Source organism: Acinonyx jubatus, chromosome D2, assembly GCF_027475565.1.
Source record: "Acinonyx jubatus isolate Ajub_Pintada_27869175 chromosome D2, VMU_Ajub_asm_v1.0, whole genome shotgun sequence".
NCBI classification, from domain to species: Eukaryota; Metazoa; Chordata; class Mammalia; order Carnivora; family Felidae; genus Acinonyx; species Acinonyx jubatus.
This window is the reverse complement of record NC_069393.1, coordinates 57215184-57229054: the sequence shown is the minus strand read 5'-3', so window position 1 is coordinate 57229054 and position 13871 is coordinate 57215184. Positions and strand designations below refer to the sequence as shown.

Below are 13871 nucleotides of genomic sequence, written 5' to 3'. Positions count from 1 at the left end.
TTTAATTTTAGGTATCATTGGAGTCCTTCCTTCCCTGCACCCAGTAGTACCAGAGAGATTCCTGGATCTACACAGTAGAAAACTGGAGGGGGAGCTGTATCTTTAGGCTACAGTGGTTGCTTCCTAATATTATGGAAAATCCTACTATTCACGTATACAAAATTCAGAGAGTTTAAAATGTAGAGTTAAAAAAAAAAGGTACTCTATGAACTCAAGAAGTTTAATATGAAACATTTGCGAATACAAAATGCTATGAAACGCTTCTGTCCTTTCTCTCCTAGATGGAAAAACCGGTATCAGACTTATATTCTCACTGTAAACAACTCTAAAACTGGGAAAACACAGGAGGCAGCTGTTTTCAGGCATCAGGCAATAGGCAGCGCTGGTCTGTGATCCTGGAAAGAAAGGAAACACCAGGTGAGTCCCGTATTCACCCTGGCTCTTTGCCTGGGAACATTTTCCCAATTACAGCCCAGGGAGGTGGCACTCAAGTGAGAGCAATTGGCCCCCTGAACAGAGGAGGAAGAACTCAGAGTTTAGGGCTACCAAAAGGGCTGAATTGTAGAACAGGGTACAGGAGGAGAGGGAGCAGCATATAGGTGTAGGGGGCAGGAATCTGCTTGGGTATTTACCTCAGTTCCTTGGCCAAGGGTCAGGTTGGGCATGCACAGGGAAGACTCTGTGAGACCTGATGCGGAATGGCTGCTGTGGGGCGGGCTGAGAAGTGAACAAAGACACCTGAGGGTGCACAGTGCTCAGAAATGTTGGTGTTCTAGTCCAGCCAGAGTGAGAGAACTTGATGAGCATTTAAGGTATGAATTTGGGATCCCAGATAGGACAACTTTAGGAGTGAGTACAATACCCTATAGTAGGGGCACCTGGTGGCTCAGTCCGTTAAGCATTCGACTTTGGCTCAGGTTGTGAGCTCATGATTCATGAGTTCAGGCTCTGCCTCAGGCTCTGCATTGATGGTCTGGAGCCTGCTTGGGATTCTCTCTCTCTCCTTCTCTTTCTGCCCCTTCCCCCTCCCCCTCAATAAATACATAAACTTAAAAAAATACCCTAGCGTAAAGGCTATACCTTAAGACTAGGCACAGAACCAAAATAAACCCACCTGACATGGCATAAAACCAAACCTATCAGGATCAAGAGGAACTGCCAGTAATTTAACTGCTTGTCAAACCAAAATTCAACACCCATTAAAGGAACACAACATAATCCAGACTGTGTACAACATATCATCCACCATACTTAGCATACAATAAAAATTACAAAAGCACAAAGAAGTGAAACTATGACAAGCAAAAATGTGACCCATCCTATGGAGAAAACATACAACACATCCTATGATGGTCCAGGTGATGGATTTAGCACACAAGGAATTTAAAGCAGCTGATATAAATGTGTTCAGATATTTAAAAGAAAAGATGGACATAATTAATGAATATATGGGGAACACTGGCAGAGAAATGGAACTATTAAAAAGAGCCAAATGGAAATTCTAGATTTCCAGATGGAAAAGTACAATAGCTAAAATAAAGATTAACTGGATGGATTCATGAGAGCAGGAGAGACATGCAGAAGAAAGAGTCCAATGAACTAAATAAACTGAATCTAAACTGAATAGCCAAGAGCAAAAAGATTGGAGCTAGGGGATAACAAAGCTGTAGTGACTGTGAGGCAATATCAAGTAGTTTAACATATATCTAATTGGAGTCCCATAAAGATAGGAGGAAAGACGAGGAAGAAATATGTGAAGAAATTAATGACCACAATTTCCCTAAATTTAGTGACAGACATCAACCCACAAGTCCCAAAACCTCAGTGAACCTCAGACAGTAAATAGGAAGGAAACAACACCTGAGAACATTGTACTCACCTGCTGAAAACCAAAGATAAAAACAAAAATCTTTTTTTTTTTATTTTTTTTTAACGTTTATTTATTTTTGAGACAGAAAGAGACAGAGCATGAACAGGGGAAGGGCAGAGAGAGAGGGAGACACAGAATCTGAAACAGGCTGCAGGCTCTGAGCTGTCAGCACAGAGCCCGACGCGGGGCTCAAACTCACGGACCGTGAGATCATGACCTGAGCCGAAGTCGGACACTTAACCCACCAAGCCACCCAGGTGCCCCCAAAATCTTAAGAGTAGTCAAAGTAAAAAGATATGTACAGAGAACAAAAGTAATAATGATAGCTGACTTCTTATCTGAAATTGGCAGAAGACAGTGGAACAACATCTCTAAAGTTTGAAAGAAGAAAAACAAAACTGTCAATCCAAAATATTATACTAAGCAAAAATACCTTCCAGAAATGGAAGTGAAATAAAAACATTTTCAAATAAACTAAAGCTGAGAGAATTTGTTGCCCGGAGACTTAATATTGCAAGAAATGCTAACGGATGTTCTTTAGGCTGATGGGAAATGATACCTGAAAGAAACTCAGATCTGTAGAGAGGAATAAAGAGCACTAGAAATGGTAATTATATAGGCAAATGTGAAAGACTTTTCCTTCTTTATTTAAAGGACAACTGATTATTTATAACAAAAATGGCATTGTATTATCAGGGTTTATAATAATTGTACCAATTATTTATTCCTGTGTAACAGATCTTCTCCAAAATTAATGGCTTAACACAATAAGCATTTATTGTCTTACAGTTTCTGTGGGTTGGGAGTTCAAGAGTGGCTTAACTGGATGTTTCTGGTTCAGAGTCTGTCATGAATTGCCATCGAGATATTGTCTGGGGCTGTACTGATCTGAAATCTTGACTGGGGCTCTCAGCTCTCCTTTTAAGATCTCAAATAGCTATTGGCAGGAGGCCTCATTATTCATCATGTGAGCCTCTCCATAAGGCTGCCCGAGTGTCCTCACGAATTAGTCTTGGAAATCACATACTGTCGCCACCACCACATTCTGTAGTTTAGAAATGAGTCACTAGCAAAGCCCACAATTAAGAGGAAAGGAACTATGCTCCTCTCTTTGAAGGGAGCGGTATCTAAAAATTTGTGGAGATACTTTAAGGCTACCACAAATATGTAGAGGTAATATATATGATAGAAATAATACAAGGTACAGGATGAAGTGGTAAATGGAATTATACTGTTGTACAGTTTATACAGTGTATATAAAGTGGTATAATATTAATTCTAAGTAGATGCATATTGTACTCCCTAGAGCAACCACTTGAGAAATCCAGAGGTATAGCTCAGAAGCCAATAGAGGAAATGAAATGGAATACTAAAAAATATTTGACTAGCTCACAATGTTGCAGGAAAGAAGGAACAAACCAATGGGACAAGTAGAAAAGAATTGCCATACCAATAACACTAAATGTAAATAATCTAAATATGTTAATTTAAAAGTATAAATGATCAGACTTATCAATTAACTGTTTAAAAGAGAGGCATTTGAGAAATAAGTCAGAGAAAGACAAATACTGTGTGAACTCACTTATATATGGAATCTGAAAAAGGCCAGACTCATAGAAACAGAGTTGAATGATGATTGCTGGGGGCTGGGGGATGGGAGAAATGGGGGAATATTGGTCAAAGAGTACAAACTTCCACTTATAAAATGAATAAGTTCTGGGATCTAATATACAAGATGGTGACTATAGTTAATAGTACTGTATTGTATACTTGAAAATTGCTAAAAGAGTAGGTTTTCAGTGTTCTCACACAAAAATTCTAATTCTGTGAGATGATGGATGTCTTAACTAATCTTATTGTGGTAATCATATTGCAATATACACATGTATGAAATCATCACATCATATACACAATGTCATATGTCAATTATACAATGTCATATGTCAATTATATCTTCATAAAGCTGGAAGAAAAAAAGATGTACTTTAAATATAAAAGCATAGATATGTTGGAAGTAAAAAAAAAAATAGAAAAATATAAACCATGTAAACAGTATGGAAAAAGCTGACATGGCTATATTAATGTCAAAGAAAGTAGACTTTAAGGAGTATTAACAAGATAAAGAGGGATATGTTGTTATGATAAAAGTCAATTCATCAAAATGATTGAAAAATTCGAAATGCGCTAATAACAGAACTTTAAAATACATGAAGAAAAACTAACAGAATTAAAGAGAAAAACAAATCCCAATAAGAGTTAGGGATTTAATTCCCCTTTCTCAGTATTGACAGAGCACGTAGATAAAAATCAGCAAGGATATTTATGATGTGAATGCTGCCATCAATCACCTTAACCTAACTGACATTTATAGAACACTATTCTCAACAACTGCAGAATGTACATTATTTTCAAGTGTGGGTAGAGCACTCACTAAGATAGACCATATGCCGGGCCATAAACATCTCGGTAAATTTTAAAGAATACAGAGTATGTTTTCCTACCACAGCAGAATTAAACTGGAAGTTAATAACAGAAAGATCTCTGGGTATTTGGAGTATTTGGAAAGTAAACAATGCACCCCTAAATAATCCATAGTTAAAAGAACAAATCATATGGGAAATTGGAAAATATTTTTGGTTGAATGAAAATGAAAGCATCATATCAGAATCTGTGGGATGCAGCGAAAGCAGTGTTTAGAGGGAAAGTTGTAGCTTTAGATGCTTATATTTAAAATGAAGAAGGATTTAAAATCTGTTATCTAAGTTTTCACAGGAATGAGAAAAAAAAGAACTAATTAAACGTAAGGTTGAAGGAGGGAAATAACAAAGAAAGAAGAAATCAGTGAAATAGAAAACAAACAGTAGAGATATTTAACAATGTCAAAAGTTGATTCTTTGAAAAGATCAATAAGATTGATAATCTTCTAGCAAGACTAAGAAAAAAAGAGAAAGCGAAATTTTCCAATATCATTACAGATCATACAGATATTAAAAGGTCAATAAAGGAATATTATGAACAACTTTATGCCAGTAAATTTGATAGCTTAGATTAAATGGGCACTTCCTTGAAAAATACAGCTTACTAAAACTGAGACAAGAATATAAATTTTCAATAGCCGTATATCTGATAAAAATATTGAATATTTAATTGAAAACCTTTCCTTGATGTTCTACAGGCCCAGGTTATTTTACCGATAATTCTATCAAATATGTAAGGTTGAAACAATACCAGTCTTAACATAGATTTTTTTCAGAAAATAGAGGAGAAAGGAGCACTTCCCAGTTCTTTATGCGGCAAGCCTGTCCCTTATACACAATCTGACAAAGACATTTAACAAAAAGATTAGAGACCAATATCCCTTTGGGAGCACAGGTATAAAATCTTCAACAAAATAGTAGCAAACTGAAATTTGCACTACATAAAAAGAATAATAGGGGCACCTGGCTGGCCCAGTGTGCAACTCTTGATTTCAGGATTGTGAGTTCAAGCCCATGTTGGGTATAGAGATTACTAAAAAAAATAAACTTAAAAAAAAAAAAAGAATAATACATCATAAGCAAATAGGGTTTATTCCAGGAATGCAAGGGTGATTTAACATTTGAAAATCATTTTAGTTTGCCATATTAACAGAATAAAGGAGAAAAAACGCGATTGTCTAAAAACGTTTATCAGTAGATACAGAAAAAACCATTTGATAAAACTCACTTATTTCATGTTTGTTTGTTTTTTTTTTTAAAAGGGCAGAACAAAACAGTACGCACGACTGAGGCAAAGTCCTGAACTATGCCCTTCGTTTCTTTTGGCAGGAATCACAACTATCACAGACATGCTAGCTGCCCAGAAGGCCCAGCAAAAGACCCCATGCAATCTCTAGGACAAAGTTAATTAATTGCTCTATGATTGTGTGCACTTGCTCTTTGTTAGGAAACTAGCATTCCAGCTTATCTCAACTACCAGACACAATTGTTGTTTTCTGTAGCAAATCTGTAATCTGATTATTAAAATGTCATCTTAGTTTTCTATCTGTCATGGCAGTCTGTCATACAGATCTCCCACCTGTTTTGTTCTCTTTTTATCTTATCCTAGCTACTATTTATGCATCACTCCCAGATTTCCATATAGGGTTTCCATATAGATACGTTATTTTCTTTACATATCCTACCACTGCTCCCTCTGCTCTTGTCAGAGATCTTTTCACACACGATGAGCCTTTTTACTGTTGAATTTTATGTTCAAACATCCTGATTTAGGACATTAAATCCTTCTGGTTGACACCGAGGAATCAGTCATTCATTGGGTTTGCCATGCCTTGGCCGTTACTCTCTGGTTCATCTTAAATAGAAATTACCAGAAGATTCCATATATACATTTTCCTTTCAAGTATAGTGGCTCTAGTTTCTACAAATGGCAAGTGTGTGGGTTTTTTTTTTTTAAGATTTAATTAAAAATTTTTTTTAGAGAGAGAGTGCCCATGAGCGGGGAGAGGGAGAAGGGGAGAGGGAGACAGAGAGAGAGAGAATCTTAAGCAGGTCCCACTGTGGAGCCTGACGCAGTGTTGATCCCATGACTCTGGGATTATGACCTGAACTGAAATCAAGAGTCAGCTGCTGAACCGACTGAGCCACCCAGGCACCCCAAAGTGTTAGTTTTTGTTATTTGCTTGTATAAAGCTGCTGGTTCCTGTTTTCCATGGTGCTTGGATAGTGGTGCTCTTTGAGAGAACCTAAATCACCCATCCTAAGAATGGTCTCAGCTATGTTTAACTCCAGTTGGACAGTTTTTCTTTCCTAGTTTTCTTCCTCAGAATCTTTCGTTTTCAGAATTGCTTTCCTGATTCTTCCTTCTAAAATATCAAGAGTATTTTATAAAGTAGGCTGAAGGGTAGAGAAACTCTTCATGTCTTTTTAAACCTTTTTCTTTAGCACAGAACTAGCTTGCCCTAGAAACAGATAAGGGAAAGAAACAAGATGCCTACCTTGCAGATCTTTGTAACATTTATCCTCACAGTTTGGAACACTGGGTTACATGTTCCCTGGAAACAGCCCTACAAACTGCCTGTCTTCACATGTTTGTGGTTATCTGTGCCTCACCCTAAAGTTTCATTTTATAGTGTCACCTTCATCGGCACTTCTGCAACTGCTAAGGGATGTTTTATCTGGGCATTTATTACACCCACAACCTAGTGGGGTTGTGAATTTTAATGTATCACTAAGCTGCTTAGCTCAGACATGTCCAATGTATTTACTCATGTGTCAGCAGTTCTTAAATTTCCACCCATAATTGAGATTCATGCATGATTTAAGAAATGTGTACCTGAAAGAGTACTTAAGGAACTCTTAGGTCGACCCATCTGAAAATATTTCTTTAATGCAAATATCCTCAACCTTGATAGGCCCTGAACTAGTAATTTTGGGACCTTCCTCCACCGGTGCAATTTTGTCAAAAAGACAAAATTGATGTAGAGACATATAAGCGAATTTTTACAAAATATTTTTTGGCCTCTACTTTATTTTAGATGAGAAGTGTTTGCTTTAAACCCTGAAGGGGACTGAAGGGCCCTTCCATGATTGGCAGAAAGTCAGATATATATCCTGTCCATCTGCTGAGGTTGCTGCCTTCCAGCTTGGGACCAGTTTGAAATAAGCAAATGTAATGTAAATTGTAAGACGGTTTATAATAGTAGATTCCTTTCCTACCTCCATTACTCTGATCATTCCATGTAAGTCAGAACAGGTTTTTCATTTTTTTCCTAGGAGTCCGACATTCCACAGCTTGTTTAACCAAAGTATATGTTGTGGAGTCAGTGCTCTTGTCATCAGAAGAGCAGTAGGCAGAAGGAGGTTGAAGGAGGACAGGTTGGCCCTGACTGTGTTACTCAGCCTCGTGGGGGATGCCATGATCAAGATGGGTTCTACTTTTCCTCCTCATCTGTTGCTAGTTCTCTGAGTAGTCACCTGGCAGTGACTGTTGACCTTCTGTCCAAAATGAACTCCGGTGACATAAACCAGAAGGGGAAATGCTGTTTCCCTAGCTTCTCTCATTTCCTTCCTGAAAGGAAGAACTTCATTTTCTGACACCTCTGATCCTTTCACACAAAGCAAAGAGACTATTCTTTTTATCCCTGTATTTTTAAGAATAAGACAACTGCACAATTGTCTTTTTTCTTTTTTTAATTTGAGAGAGAGCACACGAGTGGGGGAGAGGGGCGGAGAGAGAGAGAGAATCTTAAGCAGACTCCATACTCAGCATGGAGCCCAACACAGGGCTCGATCCCACAACCCTGCGATCATGACCTGAGCCAAAATCAAGAGTTGGACAGTCAACCCACTGAGCCATCCAGGTGCCCTCCACAATTGCTTTTTGAAATTAAATATTATTTCTCATTGCGCTATTAAAATTTTTAAAATGCATTTCCATTCCCAAAAGGTAATATTTTTGAGAAAGTCAGTTTCAAGACATAAAGAAATTCTCACATGCTCATGAAAGCATATTCCTTTGAAGGAACCTATACTGGAGAGTTCCCACAAAGAGGCCCCCTTCCCCAGCTTTTGTCAGGTAGGCAAAGATGTACCTGCTCCAGGGCTCCCCCCTTGCAGGACCAAACATGAAACAAGAAAGGAGAAACAGCAGTCCTTCGTTTAGGAAACCTCTTCAGAAATTTTGTTTTGGAATCCCAGAGTTTAGACTTACACTATGAATTGGGAAATCAAAGTGTCACTAGTGCTTTCTGAAAGAATAGATTTTCAAAACTCTCCTACATTGTATCCTACTTTCCTAATGGTAAAACAGATGGCTCGGAATTTTGAAACAAGAATTTAGAGTCTAGGTCCCACGCACGAGATCCATCAAAAGTGAGGCTATTTTTTTAGTGGAGTAATCCAGGCATTAATAATTTTATTCATATTTTTTAAAGGTTGCAAAATTTGCATCTCTAGCTCTTCTCTCTCATCTGGATTTAGAATGGTAGATTTAGGAAACCAATTTTACAGTTTTGTGGATTCTTTGTCCCCATTTTTTTTCATGCACATTTCTCAGAAATCCTGAAAATTCCTTTGGGCATGTATCCATCAGGGGCCTAGCAAAATATGGAAGGCCCGCCGAAGGTGGATCATTTGAGGAGGTTCTTCTTCAAATGGAATGGACAGGTGTGGGGAAAATAACAACCCCAGGCTTGCAGAAGAGCCACCCCAGGCCTGAAGGGGCAGGGAACCGGGAGCCAACTGATAGCCCAGCAGGGAAGGAGCCCGGGGAATAAACACCCCGACTTCTCTGTCCTTCTACCGTCAGCTCTTCTGCTATGCCACCCGTTGGCTGAACCCAACTGGAAGCCAGAGGCAAGGGAGCACCTTGCTGCGGTTCTTGTGGGTCAGCTCTGAGGAGCACAGCACAGGGTGCAGGGTGGAGGAAGGTGGAGGACAGGCCCAGGAGGGAAATGGCAGACCCTCAGCACACACTTATTGTTCAGTGTCCTCAATCTGTACCAGGCTCAGCTCTTTCCTCAAAAGGCTGGTTTGGAAATTACTTATTAAGCTGTGTGGTATCGGTATCAGGGTAAAAGTTTATAGTTTGTGATCTCAGGATTTTTTTTCAGTAATACGTTCAGACTTGCAGATATGTTACTTATTAAAAATTACCAAAGTTCCCCAAGCCTTCTCTCCCATCTATGACATACGTTTTAAAAACTCTTTTTTACTGTGGTAAATGTATATATAACCTAAGATTTACCATCTTAAACATTAAAACGATTTTTTTAAGTTTATTTATTTTGAGCGGGGGGAAGGGGCAGAGAGGGAGAGAGAGAAAATCCCACACAGGCTCTGCACTGACAGCACGGGGCTCAAACCCACGAACCATGAGATCACGACCTGAGCTGAAATCAAGAGTTGGATGCTTAACTGACTAAGCCACCCAGGCGCCCCCCATTTTGACCACTTTTAAGCGTACAGTTCTGTGGCATGAAATACATTGACACTGTTGTGCAGCCATCATCACCGTTTGCCTCCAGAACCCCTTCATCTTCCCCGGCTGAAACCCCATACCCATTTCCCCTCACCCCAGTCCCTGGGAGCCGCCATTGCACTTTCTGTTTCTTTGAGTTTGTTCTTGAATGATCATACAAATGAAATCACATAGTATTTGCCTTTTTGTTTGTGAGTTAGCATGATGTCTTCAAGTTGCATCCATGTTGAAGCACGTGCCAGATTGTCCTTCCTTTTTAAGGCTGAATGATGTTCCGTTGTATGTCTGCACCACAGTTGTTTTCTTTTTCTCCCAAGTTTTTATTTAAATTTGGGCTTGTTAACATACAGTGCAATATTAGTTTCAGGTGTAGAACTGAGTGATTTATCACTTACATAGGACATCAGGTGCTCGTTACAAGTGCCCTCCTGAATACCCATCACCCATTTAACTCATCCCCTCACCCACTTCTCCCCCCCCAGTAATCATCACTTTGCTCTCTATAGTTAAGAGTCTGTTTCTTGGTTTGCTTCCTTTTTTTTTCTCCCCATGTTTATTTTTGTTTCTTAAATTCCACATATGAACAAAATCATATGATATTTGTCCCTCTCTGACTGACTGACTTCACTTAGCATAATACTTTCTAGTTCTATCCGTGTCATGGCAAATGGCAAGATTTCGTTCTCTTTTATGGCTGAGTAATAATTCTGTTTTGTGTGTGTGTGTGTGTACGTGTGTGTGTGTGTATATATATACGTATATGTGTGTGTGTGTGTGTATATGTGTGTGTGTGTGTATATATATATATATATATATATATATATATATAAAACATCTTCTTTATCCATTGGTTGATGGACATTTGGGCTCCTTCCACAATTTGGCTGTTGTTGATACTATAAACATTGGGGTGCATGTAGTCCTTCAAATTAGTATTTTGGTATCCTTTGGGTAAATACCTGGTAGTGCAACTGCTGGATTGTAGGGTAGTTGTATTCTTAACTTTCTGAGGAACCTCCATACTGTTTTCCAGAGTGGTTGCACCAGTTTGCATTCCACTAAATGTAAGAAGGTATGCTACATTTTGTTTATTCATCTGTGGATGGATAGTGGTTGCGTGTTACACATTTTATTTTATTTTTAAAAGTTTATTTATTTTGAGAGAGAGGGAGAGAGAGAGAGATCGAGCGGGGGGAGGAGCAGAGAGAGAGGGAGAGAGAGAGAATCCCAAGCAGGCTCCACACTGTCAGCAAGGAGCCTGATGCGGGGCTTGAATTCACCAACCATGAGATCATGACCTGAGCCAAAATCAAGAGCCAGTTGCCTAACAACTGAGCCACCCAGGTGCCCCGTGATATACATTTTACTTTATGATCTTTTTAATTTTTATTTCTTTTGAGAGAGAAATGACACATGTACAAGCGGGGGAGGGGCAGAGGGAGAGAAAAGAGAGAATCCCAAGCAGGCTCCACACTGTCAGCACAGAGCCCAATGTGGGGCTCAAACTCATGAACCATGAGATCATGACCTGATCTGAAATCAAGAGTCAGATGCTTAACCAACTGAGCCACCCAGGGGTCCTCTGTGATCTACATTTTAAAATGTGATTTATTTCTGAGTATGTTCTCATTAAAACATTCACTATCATGACTGTAACCTACACATGTGCAGTGTGATGTCTCAGAAATCTACAAAGTGATATAAGAGGAAGGGCTATAGGAGCTGAGGCATGAAAGGTGGAAGTGAGCATGAGCAGGAGAGGTGGGCATCATTTGGAGAAAGTGGAGAATGGGGAGACTTTAAATATGTGCAAAGATGGGGGGACCCACCATGGAGAAAAAAGGGGCATGTAAACAAAGGAAAAAATTCTGGACAGAAACTGCTTTATCGGAGCAGAGAGCATTTTGATTGGTTAGGATTGCACTGAGGGCTACTCAAGTGGGGTGAGGTGAGGCAAAAAAAAAAAAAAAAAAAAAAAAAAAGTGTGCTGTGGGCAGAGAAATTTAGAAAACTGGTTTACAAAGGATTCTTAGGGGGCACCTGGGTAGCTCAGTTGGTTAAGGGTACAGCTCTTGATTTTGGCTCAGGTTATGATCTCATGGTTTATGGGACTGAGTCCTGAGTCAGGCTCTACACTGACAGCGCTGAGCCTGCTTGGGATTCTCTCTCTCTCTCTCTCTCTCTCTCTCTCTCTCTCTCTCTCTCAAAAAAGAATAAAAATTTTTTAAAAGCTAAAAAAAAAAAAAAAAAATTCTTAATTGGATTGTCTCAGTCTTCAATATACTAGTATTTTATGCCCCTCCTAGAGGGAAATAGTCCATAGCTTCCCCCAAGTTTACAGTGACCGTGGAGCTCTTGTATTAGAAGCTGCTTAGTGTCCTCAGAACATGTTTTGGGAAAATGGTGGGGATGAAGCTAAGCTTCTTGGGGGCAGGAACTATATCACATCTTGAATGTTCTTTGGACATCATGGTAGTAAAACTGGATTAAGAGGTACCTGCCAAGGATATCAGTCGATAGAAAGTGTTAAAATAGTCACTAAAAAAAAGTCAGTGCAGATTTAAAAACTCTCTTTCTCTGTCACTGTATAACTGAAAGAGAGAGAAATCTCCTTCTGAGATTAATGGCCAAGTTATATGCAGGGTTTTATTTTTCCCTAGGTAGGGTAGATACTTTGGGATAGGAGTTAAACTATTTCGGACAGTAGAGGAGAGTTGAATGCTCCTGTCAGCCACCAACGGGATTAGAGAATAAATATTTAAAGAATATTGGTCAAAGGGTCATCAAAGTACAACCAGAGTTTCAGCCTGCATGGGAATTTGAGTCCGTTAGGCTTGATAAATATTTGTCCAATATGTGAATAAATTAGAGAAAACAGGAAGACCTTGTGAATTTTTAAGCAACTGAACAACATGTAAAAATCAATAGTTTAAAAGATTAACTACGTTCATTGGAGAGAAATGAATTTTATCTTTGGCCAAGAAAAGAGGCAAACGACGCTTAAAAACAATAAAATATGTAAGCAGGTTTGCCTGGGTGGCTCAGTCGGTTAAGCGTCTGACTTCAGCTCATGTCATGATCTCATGATTTGTAAGTTTGATCTCCACGTCGTGCTCCATGCTGACAGCTAGGAGCCTGGAGCCTGCTTCGGATTCTGTGTCTCTCTGCCCTCCCCTGCTTGTACTCTGTTTCTCTCTCTCTCTCTCAAAAATAAACAAACATACAAAAAAAGGTAAACAGATAATGACCTCTAGTTAAGATATATATGCCAAAGTGCTGGAGGAAAATATCTGTGGTTTATTTTGAGATGCATCAAAAATAAAACAAAATGTTTGCAATATGTCAAAAAAATAACATGGATTGATAAATGGATAAAGAGATGTGTGATAAAATAACTGCAGTAAGATGTGAACAGTAGAATCTAGGTAGTGGGCGTAAAACTTTTTTAAGTTCACTGTGTAAAAATTTTTATAATAAAATGTTGGAGAACCAAAGAGAGGAAATTGGAAGTTTAGAAGATTTTGAGGGAAGAACCAGGGAGATTTCAGAGATGTGATACCTACAGTAAAAAGAACATGGGCACTGGAATCAAACAGACCTGAATTCTGGGTCTGGCTTAGCTTTTTATTTGCTAGAGATATAGCAAATATATATATATATATATATATATATATATATATATATATATATAATATATATATATAATATATATTATATATGTAAATATATCTAATATAGATATATTAGATATATTTTAATATATATTAGATACACATTAGATGTATGGCCCAGTGGTGGCACTGGGATTTGAACCTGGGCACCCTGGCTCTGAAGCCTTGCTGTCTACCTTGCAATGCAGCAATGATTCAAGCTTCCAGTTCGGTGTCTGGCACATGGTAGATTATCATCCAGTAGCTGTTGCTATTAGTGTACCATCAACTGTAGAGGATGAAGTCCTTCTAGTATTCGATCTAGAAGATTTATATGACACTATTATAGGAGCTGGAAGGCCAAACTGTTTGTGGAAAGAGATGGTTAATTT

The 13871-nt window shown here is 38.7% G+C and overlaps 1 protein-coding gene across 1 annotated transcript in view; it reads left to right on the top strand.

Moving 5' to 3' along the window:
• Positions 1–13871, top strand: part of DNMBP (dynamin binding protein) — a 111367-nt gene that overhangs the window by 19842 nt on the left and 77654 nt on the right. Inside the window, exon 2 of the mRNA XM_027062831.2 lies at positions 282–417. The gene's annotated coding sequence lies outside the window, so the exon portion shown is untranslated. The remainder of the gene's footprint in view (positions 1–281; positions 418–13871) is intronic.